The sequence below is a fragment of the Lactuca virosa genome, chromosome 4 (genome assembly GCF_052849685.1).
Source record: "Lactuca virosa cultivar CGN04683 chromosome 4, Lactuca_virosa_CGN04683_v6, whole genome shotgun sequence".
NCBI classification, from domain to species: Eukaryota; Viridiplantae; Streptophyta; class Magnoliopsida; order Asterales; family Asteraceae; genus Lactuca; species Lactuca virosa.
In genome coordinates, this window is record NC_136429.1 from 328,624,002 (window position 1) to 328,635,402 (window position 11,401).

Consider the following 11,401-nt stretch of genomic DNA (forward strand, 5'->3'; position numbering starts at 1 on the left):
CTGTCGCTGTAATCACCGGCTCCTCCGCAGTCATCTGGTGAGCACGACCTCGTGTCACCATAGTGGGTCCCTTAGAGGACGATGCAATTGCAGGATTTGTACCCCCGTCTCCTTTACCAGTCTTCAACTTCGGGAATTCGGGCTTCTTGTGTCCCGTCTCGTTGCAATGATAGCAGACGGGAACTGCAGAAGTAATATGAGGTACTGCACTCGCAGGGGGATCCCTACAATTCTTCCAATGATGCCCTGGCTTTTTCAGTTGTAGCATATCAACGGATTTTTCTCGCCCTGAAGACGTCATCTGGGCATCTCTGGATGTCTTGGAAGAGGTGTCATTGGCCTTCCTCTTGGACTGGGTCTGCAACTCGATTTCCCTCCTCCTCGCTGCATTCATGATCGCGGATAAAGTCGAGAACTCCTGCATGCTAACGAATTCCCGAATCTCGGTACGTAGGATGGCCGTGTACCGGCTGACCAACCAGGCCTCGTTCCCAGCAAACGAGGGGCAAAAAGATAGCATCTCCAAGAACTTGGTGTTCAGGTCGCTAACGGACTCGGTAGTCTGCTGTAAGGCCATGAACTCTTGCTGCATCCGCTGCTGCTCCACCTTAGGCACATATTGTGCCTCGAACCTCTCCACAAATTGGGCCCAAGACATGGCCCTCACTTCTTCTTCGTTCAATAGAGCGGTGATGGTGTTCCACCATGTCTTTCCCCTTTTTCGCAGCTGATTCATGGCGATCACTACTTTGTACTGGTCCGGACACCCAACAGTTATGAAGGCGCCCTCAACATCTGACACCCAGTGCTTAACAGCAACTGGGTCGGATTCACCGTTCCAAAGAGGAGGGCTACACTTGCTGAACTTCTCGAAGTAGTATGCCGAATCCTGAACAGGCAGAGCCGGTAACGCTCCCCCGGGAATAGCCGCGAGGCGCTCATCCAGAAGAGCACTGACTTGGTTGATTATGTCGTTGGTCACACCCAGGATTAGTTCGTTGAAAGCGTTATTGAATTCCTCATCGACAATATCCCTAACTTGCGCCATTTGGAGTTGATTAAGTCGAGCAGGCAGAGCCATTGGTATCCACAAAAGAAGGAAAATCTTAGAAACAATTCAGCCTAGATATTTCTAGGAAGACAAAACACTCAGCTTGCCGAAAATTTTTCAACCTTGCCCCGACCCGAAACCGGCACCGATGTTTCAAATAGTAGGGGCCCTTCTACTACCTTCCACACAAGTTCCAATTTCGCATTCGCGTCTAGTTTCAAAATTTCCAGTTCGCTCTAGCCGTTAATTTTACAACTCTCTCACATGTTAACACTAACTAAGTGTGTAATCTAACATTTTAAGGCTAGTAGAATCCAATTCATAGTCAACAATTTAACATAAACATTTAACATAAGAAATAAGGCTTACTTGGCTGGTTGACTGGCACACCGCGACATCTTCCACTACTAGTCTTCAGAAGGTTTGAAAAATACTTTAAAAAGAAAATAAACTGTTATAGAGCCTCAAATTTGAGTCTAGAACATCCACAAGAATGCCTAGTTCCCTCAAACTGTAGCTTTGATACCAACTTCTGACACCCAAATTTTTACAAAAATTTTAAACTTTTAAAACCCATCTTAAACTAAATTAAAACAACTGAAATAGTCATAACATAATCCATCAACTTAATAATCATATAAAATAAGTGCGGAAGTAATAATCATAATAATAAGGTCCCAACAAAAATAACTAGTAGCGATGTCCCTGTGCTCCATGTCAAGCCTTAGCCTCTTTAATCTTAACACCTGAAAAGTTATAAGGGAAACCGTAAGCACAAAGCTTAGTGAATTCAAACACAGACATTGTACTAACATTCATATTTACTAACCCTAATCCATTTTCCAATTATAATTATATGATAAGGGAAAAGAACGAATCAATGCCTATAATACAAGAAGGACTTGTAGGTTTGAACCGCACCGGGAAGATCCCGTATCATTTGGCCCTAATCACCACACCTCATGCTGAGTATTACGTTGGTGATATTACCTACCCACCGTACCGGTAAATCCGTATCCTTTGGTGGTGTCCCCATATCCATAATTAGTTACATACAGTGCACATGTACGAATTAAAGCAATAGTTATATAGCATGCTCTTATAATGAATTCAAATAATCACACACGAGCTAAGTAGCAAACACAATCATCAATACAACGGTGTGAGAGAACTCACCTTGAGTGAGTAGTAAAGGATAGCTAAAAATCAAATAATGCTACCAAGCTTGAGCAAACTTCAAAACCTCACCTAAGAAGGAGTAAAGGTTAGAAAGGAGAAGTAATGAACCTATGAGTTGAGAAAAGAGTAATCACAACAAGGTCTCTAAAACAGACATGCTGTTCAAAATGGATTTACTCCAAAATATAAAACAGAAACATAGCTTTAACAAAATTTTATAGGAAACTATGATTGTTCAGGATTCAAAAACTATAAAGAACTCCTTCTAACTCCAAAGGATGAATTAAATATGAATTTTACAAAAAGGTATATCACTGCTGTCTCCAACAGGACAGTCAGATGATGTTGGCCAATTCTACCTAACTTTTGAGTAGAATTCGTCCAAACCAAAATTTAGAGAAGTAAAGGACATACATATGAAAGTCTCAGAGTTGGAATTGAATGAAAATCATTTCCCAAGATCCGGATATAAAATTCACATTGTGGACAATCACAGCACTAGTAAAAGCTGGTGACTGCCTACTGATCTGGAGTATGGATCCATTATAACCAATTTATAATTGGAAACAACACCTCATCTGCTCCAGATCTTAAATTCATAATATAAGGAACATATAGAAACTTGGAATCACTCTGGATCCTTTTCCAAGCCTTATAAATGATGAAAACAAAATGACATATCAGAACAGACCCGGATCAGACTTAACAGAAAAGATGCCATTTGTGCCCATAGATAAATCCTTATCAGTGAGGATGGCCTCCTTAATAAAGTTAGCCAACTCAATTTAGGAACTTTGGGCACTGGTTTGGGGTCTGTTTGAGTTCTAGAGCTCCAGATATGATTTTTACAAAATGACTACATATCTGATGGAAAACAGAATTGTAGCCACTTGTGATTCCTTTTTGGCTTATCCATCCTTCTCCCTTTGAAACACATTTCAGGATGTGTTCATCATCCCGATTCAGTCCCCATGATCATGGTGGTACTAAAAAGGGTTAGGGATCATTAGGATTTCATTTAGCCACAAGAATGTAATAATAATCAACATGAAAATAAACATAAAGCACATAAAATCACCATTCTCCCTTTTAGGGTTTCCATGATCTTTTGCAACATGTAATCACCTAGATCCATCATCCACCATGTATGGGGTGAAGATAGGATCTTGAGATGATGTATAACATACAATTCTTTGCAAATAACAAAAGAGATACAAATCAAATAAGAAGGAGTAGAAGTGAAGATGAAATCATAAAACCAGAACAAGGTTATGAATCAACTTGTAAGAAATGATAAGGAGGTTCATACCAATACGAATCAAGGCTGGAAATAAACAAGAATTAAGCTCCAAACAACAGCCCCTAGGCTGCTCTTGATCCCAATGAGAGAGAGAAGGATGGCGTGAGGGAGAGAGATAGAGAGAGGATAGGGTTTAGAGTGTTTTTCTTGTGTGTGTTCCAAATGACTCTCAATTAACACATTAAGTACTATTAACTAGATGGATTTTGCAAATAGGCCCATAGCCCATGGACTTTAATAAAAGGAGTTTACAAGATGATCAAAAGAGTCTAATAACATAAGAAAATCAGACGTTGGTTAAATAAATTAACACAAGGTTACAAGAATAATTAAATTAAAATAACTAAACGTACCGAGAAAAACTGGGGCGTTACAAGGAAACTCCTGTTGAACCGATTGACGAGTCCTTACCTCTTAGATGTTCTAGTAGAGTTAGTGTTCCGCCTGTGTTATATGGTTTTCATATAACAAGTGAGGGTGATACATTTATTAGTGATAGTAGACTAATAAATCTCGATGAACCTAACAGCTACAAGGAAGCCATGGCAAGCCCGAAATCTGCAAAATGGAAAGAGGCTATGGATAGCGAGATTTAGTCCATGTACGACAACCAAGTCTGGGATTTGGTTGACAATGTGCCAGGTCGTTAGACGGTCGGGTGAAAATGAATCTTCAAGAAGAAGACCGACATGGATGGGAATGTACACACTTGTAAGGCGCGATTGGTTACGAAGGATTTACTCAAACTCCAGGAGTTGACTATGATGAGACCTTCTCACTAGTTACGAAGATAAAGTCTTCTAGAGTGATGCTAGCCATTGTTGCATTTCATGACTATTAAATATGGCAAATGGATGTGAAAACTGGTTTCCTTAATGGGGAGTTGGCTGAGGATGTTTACATGAGTTAGCCAGAGGGTTTTGTCGATGCGAAGCATCCTAATAAAGTGTGTAAGCTTGAGAAATCCATTTATGGATTGAAACAAGCATCTCGCAGATGCAATCTTTGTTTCGATGAGAAAGTCAAAGAGTTTGGTTTTCTACGAAGCGAGGATGAATCATGTGTATATGTCAAGGCCAGTGGGAGTATAGTAAGCTTCCTCGTATTGTATGTCGATGACATACTACTCATAGGAAACGACATCCCGACCCTGAAGGAAGTTAAGTCCTAGCTTGGGAAGTGTTTCGCTATGAAGGACCTCGGAGAGGCTGCCTATATTCTGGGAATAAGGATAGCGAGAAATAGGAGTAAGAGACTAATAGGACATAGTCAGAATACTTACTTGGATAAATTACTAAAGCGTTTTAGTATGGAGAATTCTAAGAAAGGAGAGTTACCAATCTAGAGCAACACCAAACTGAGTAAGACTCAGAGCCCGAGTACAGAGACAGAGACAACAGAGATGACCCGAATACCTTATGCTTCCGCAATTGGCTCAATCATGTATGCTATGACTTTTACTCTCCCTGATGTGGGCTTCGCTTTGAGCATGGTCATCAGATATCAGGGGAACCCTGACAGAGCACATTGGACCGCAGTCAAGAATATTCTTAAGTACCTTCGGAGGACCAAGTAATGGTTTCTAGTCCTCGGTGTGAGCAATGACAAGGGTGTGAGGGTATAGTGACGCCAGTTTTCAGACTGACCGGGACAACTACCGTTCTCATTCGGGCTGGGTCTTTACCCTAAATGGAGGAGCAGTGACTTGGAAAAGTTCCAAGCAGGAGACCGTAGTTGATTCAACGTGCGAATCAGAGTACATAGCGGCGATCGAAGCGTCAAAGGATGTGATATGGTTGAATAACTTCATTGGAGATATTATGCGATAATGAAAGAGCGGTTGACTTGACCAAGGAACCGAGGGATCATCGCAGATCTCGACATATCGACAGGAAATATCACTTTATTAGACATCGGGTAGAAGAGGGACTCCTCGTAGTGAAGAGGGTATCATCAGAGGATAACTCAGCAGATCCCCTTACGAAGGGACTGAGTAGGATTAAGCACTTGCAGCATGCTAGGAGCATTGGGTTGAAGGACGATATTAGTTTAGATTAGATAGCTTCGAAACGTGTAATAGATAAAATGTAATTAACATTTGATGATTAAATAAAAGGGTATTATTTATAAGTAAAGTTACTATCTTGTGTTAATCATTTACCTATTGTTTCACTTTGCATGTTTTGACTTCCTGAATAATAAGGTTATTCGAACAGTCCACAGTCGCTTATACTTTGGAAGTAGGTATGAATGAAGACTATCATGAATTGGTTTGTAGACTGTCTAAAGTGTATTAACATAGCAAAAGTTTGCTACAATGTTCATGAGTGCTTATGAACTAAGATTTGAGCATTGGATTAAACCCATGCTTGCTGGTATCGCTTCATGGAATTTATCACGAGTGATCGCAAGACAATAATATCATATAGTCTTGAAACCTAGATATATGGTTTATTGTTTGCAAGTTGGTTATGCATTGATAATGCGTAAACGCATCAGTAACTTGATGTTATAAAACGCATTGTTGGGCATGATTTGATGAGTGAATGGTAAATGCATATAAGTCGAAGTTTATCTGTTTTCCTTTGATCCTAAGAGGATAAAAGCGATATTTATGCCCCTCGATGATTTGGTTTGACTTATGTGCCGGGCCCAGTCAGGACTGAATTGATGTGTTCAATTAAGTTCTATGTCAGACAAACCATAGATCGAGAAACAAACTGCTGGACAATAAGTATGATTATGTTCTATGTATTTGTCGGTATGATATCTAGAACGGAGGATTATACGATCCATTATCTAAAGGACAGGTTAGTGGTAAGATCAGAGTTGACAGCAGCTTATGAGAGCTATGATTGGTTATCAGATCCTGAAGTCGTACTTGCAAATTTAGTTATTCGACTTATCCAAGTGGGAGACTGTTGGATTAGTGTCTAAGTCCATAACTACATTGGTATGTACTTGACCCGGTTGAGCATGGTCCTTTTGGGTTGCCTTCACCAAAGCAACTGGACAGAATGATTTATAAAGAAAGAGGATATTGTGGTTTATTAATATATTATAAGAATAATATATTAAAAGAGAAACCATATTTATTTAATTAATATTAGTTAAATAATTAATTAAGAACTAATTATTGTGACTAAAAGAGATTGATTAAATAAAGGGGACTGGAACTGCAATTATAAGATAATTGATTTTGGGCTGATAATTCTTATGGATTAGGGCATGGACGAAATTAAGGTGGAGTCCATCTTGAATTTGTCCAAGGAGGTCTTATTCTGGAAGGTTCTGTGGACTGCTTAAGGCCTAAGCTATCCAATTAGGGTTTTAGTTGAAACCCTAGCAGCTCAAGTATACAAGGACCCCTAAGACATTGGAAATCGGCCACTTATCCCTTGGAAGCTTGGAGCCGGTTTCTAGCCTCTCATCCTCTCCGAAACATCATCCTCTTGCCTTGGTGTTTGTAAGCCATTAGAGGCATCGCATTTGAGGTGGTTGGTTCTCGTAATCTTTGAAGATTCAAGTTGCATACTACAATCAAGAGGTAATATTCTTACTTGTTTATTTATATAGATCTCAAGTTTTGTAGTATGCTAGATTAGGGTATTCAAGTCTTGGATGAATTGCATGTTCAATAGAGAAACCTAGATCCAAGCTTTAGGGTTTTTCATGAGCACATAGGATTGTTCTATTGCTTAAAACCCATCATGTATGCTAGTTAGGATAATGCTTTGGAATATTGAATGTATGCATATATAATAGAGAAAACATAGATCTAAAGCATCTAGGGTTGCATGTACACCATAGGAGTGTTAGAATACTCAAAACCCAACAACATTATCCCCCCGTTAGAGGGAATTTCGTCCCGAAATTAGTTCCAAAGTAAACATTCATGAACTAGGGAAAAGATGTGGGTATTTTTGTTCCCAGGTGAATTCAGGTTCTCGCTGAATGTTCCAGCGGACTTTCCATATTAGTATACGACCTTGTTTCATTTAATCTAACTGTATGTATTGGGATGGTAAGCTGTACTTAAGATGGGAGAAAGTGTGGGTTTGGTTTACTTGTCTACATTTATTTGAACAATAGTATGCCCACTCGTAGACTTGAGCAGCTTTTCCTTGAAGTTCATTGTAGGACTCATACTTGGTTCATTCACCACCACCTCGTGTATACAAGTCGTATATAATTAAGATTGAAAAGAGTTAGTTAAACGGTCAGTTAAAGCGGAGAGTCTTTCCATAGCACATGCAGTTGGTATGGTGAGGACCAAACCAATCCATTTCTAATAGCTAGGTCGGAACTTCTTATTGTAACGGGTGTTAAGTTGATTGTTTAGAGCGATGGCATCTTCTATGTATATGTCTTTAGTGCCTTTTATTTTCTTTTTGTTATTACTGTTGTGAATATTTGTACCTCATTTAGCTAGTATAATTAGTAAGAGTACTTCGATAATTATTGGAGAAATCTCATAATATGATCCTTACAAAGTCCCTATATAATCGCTTAGTGTATGCAAATCATATATAGTTAAGATTGAGAAGACAGTCGACTGAGCAACTCTGCCCTAAATCCACAATTAAACAAGAAACAGGAAATAAGGCGGATTTACTGACTCTAAGCCTGCAAAATCTTAACTATGTATGATTCTAATGTTACACTAAGCCATCATAGCTCACCTGTAAGGATGATGTGTTTCATTTGAATGATAAGGCAATTTATGATTTATGATTTTTAATTTTCAAAATCTTTTGTGAAAATTCAATGTTTAATTATTGTTATTTGGAGAACGTACCAAAATCCTACCTGGGTTCCTTGTTGCTTCATCATGTTCTGTTGCTAAACTTCTCCCACTTCTCCGTCATTCCTCTCTGTTAGACAATTTCTTTTTAAATGTCCCATTTCACCACATTAATAACATACTGGACTTATTCCAGCATTGGAGTTTGAAGTGATGTATTGGGCTGGAGTTCTATTGTGGTCGTCGGTGTGCCCTTTCTTGTTACACCTAATGCAATACATCTCCCTACAGGCTCTATAATGGTGGTAGTTGCACTTGTTGCGGTTTGGGAGATTTCCAGAATATGGTGTTGGCAGTGTTGAGGTAGTAGGGTCAGCGGGGATTTGGACTGCCATTCCCAGTTGTCTTTTGGTAGTTCTTTGAGTTGAGTTTCCCCTTCTTTTATTCCAGGGTTTTCATTTCATGTTCTTAGGTTTGTGAATTGGGATGTTATAGCAGTCAGACACTCGTGGTTGCCTTTTTTTGTTACTATGGTTTGAACTATCGACATTGTTTCCATTTTCGTTTGGGTTGTTAGCGTTGAGATGTGCCATGACAGCTGTCACAGCAGCTGTTACGGCGGCTTGGAATGTAGTGGAGTCTATATGTAGAATCGGGCTTTCATCGGTTAACCGGTTATTTCCATGTGAAGACATGATTCTGCAACAAGGTGTGAAATAGGTTCGTAAGTAACGATGATCGTTTCTTGTTGAATACTATATATTTATATATACATATAAATTTCATGTTCTTCTGTACGGTTCTTGTCACACCCCAAAACCGGAACGACGAAACGTTCTGGGGTGAAGGACGTCATGTTTAGCATCACAAGTCATGCATCATAGTAAGCAAAGTAATAACCAACCATTTCATAAGAAAGAAAGTGTTTACAAAGTATGTGATTCACATAATATATAATACATAGCAAATAACAAAAAGACATGAAGCTATACTGCTCCATCTTCTGAATCCCAGTGCGCGTACCTGTCTACTGGTCTCCTGAGAATACAAGTTATTTTGAAAGTGTAGATCAGCATTTAAGCTGGTGAGTTCATAAGATTTTAGTGATGTAAGTAAGTTGTAAGAAAGTTGTAGAAAGTTATAGTAAGTTGTAGTAAGTTCTGTTTAGAAAAGTTTGCCTGTTCCTCCAGGAAATCCTCTGTTTCCTGCTTTGATGTAAGATAAGTAAAAATGACTCTACAGTCCTTTCTATGAGTATTAAATGGATACAAGTTATATAAAACCCAGAGTAAACAAACAATCGGTTGTATGTATCTGCCCTAAGCCCACAACCAAACAAGGAACATGAAATGAGGTAGAAGACACACATCCCATCGTTTGTTAGATCATCGTTGTATACAACCCTGGTGTATTCTCTTGGTACTCACGAATTTAACTGTAATAGTTCCTTTAGTTTGATGAAAAGATTCTTTAAGAAAACCCTTATTTCTTATAATAAAATGGTAACCATAGTAGTTCCTTCTATAATCACTTAGTTTATACTAGCTATATATAATCTAATATTGAACAGATAGTTAATTGTGTGAATCTGCCCTAAGCCCACAACCAAACAAGGAAAAGGAAATGAGGCGAAAAGCACATATCCAACTACTTATAGGATATTAATAATATATAACCTTGATGTATAAACTAAGGTATTATGGAATTAACCACCTAAGGTCTTTTAAGTTATATTGGTTTAATAAAAATGGATTAAACCCTTTACTGGTAAGTTTCTAGTTTTGAATACCAAAAGTTCTTTATTTGAAAAGTATGATTTGTACTAGAAAATGGTGCATTGAATTAGTGTCCTATGACCTGGCCCATACCTGGTACCCCTTATGATTACTTGGTGTATATGGAACATATATATGGCTAAGATCGGATAGATAGTAGGCTGGGTGAATCTGATCTAAGCCCACAACCAAACAAGGAACAGGAAATGAAGCGGAAAGCACACAACCTAGTACCTGTCGGAATCGATTAATATATATCCTTGGATGCGTACACTAAGGAATCATAAAGTTAGCATTATAGGCCTCCTTTCTACTGAATGTACTAGACTCGACTGTTCTGTTTGTCGTTTGTAAAATGTAAGTTTTCCCTAGTTTATAACTATCTTGACTCGAAAATAGTTTGCATTAACTTTCAAGCGGAACTGTCACAAAAATGAAAGTAATGGGAAATTATAAGTACACTGTTGTCTTTTGAATTGACATCCTGACGTACGGATTACCTTAAAACAAGTTTGTTTTATTAAGATCATAATGTGATGGATAGTACACATACTATACGCTCTCCCTGCAAGAGATTCTGGGGACCAAACGCGACTTCCGCAAACAAATTCCTAGGCCGTGTAGAATTCACATTAATGTTATATGATCATGTATACCCAATTTTACTATCACCTTTTGTTTAGAACAATGAGTTAGTGATTCATTGGTATAATTAGATCCTGTAGTGTTCTTATGCTATAGCATCTTAGTATGTTCGTTCTGTTATCATGTATAGTGTATAGTATGTCTCTCTATTGTAATGTATCTTCCTCCCTATTTCTCTTTATAGTATGTTCTCTATGTTATCGTGTATTGTATCTACCTCCCTGTTTCTCTTTATAGTATCTTCTAGCATCTAGTATGAACTGAACCACTAAACTATACCCCTTATAGTTTACTAGTGTTTTACTTGAACTGTTATTGAAAAGACTCATTTTTCTACTAAGTTGTGCTTGTACTTTAAAAATGGAGTTTTGTTAAACTATAAAGTAACATAACTTTAAAAGAATTTTTGAAATGTTTTGATTACTTATAAAAGACATAAGCAATCTTTTGAAAGATGTTTATAACAAACATTTACACAATTATCATTGTGTTCAACTTGTATTCCACCCCCCCCCCTGAAAGCATTTAAAACAGTTAAAAGATTCATTATAGGGGTATGAACTCACCTTATGTGGGTGATTCAAACGAATATGCGCGTAAGGATGAGAAGTTCACGAATGAAGTCCCGAGACACAAACGAGTCCTAAATGACATATATGGCATGTATTGGCATGAATATAGTGTTTATAAGCAACTATATGAAAGGA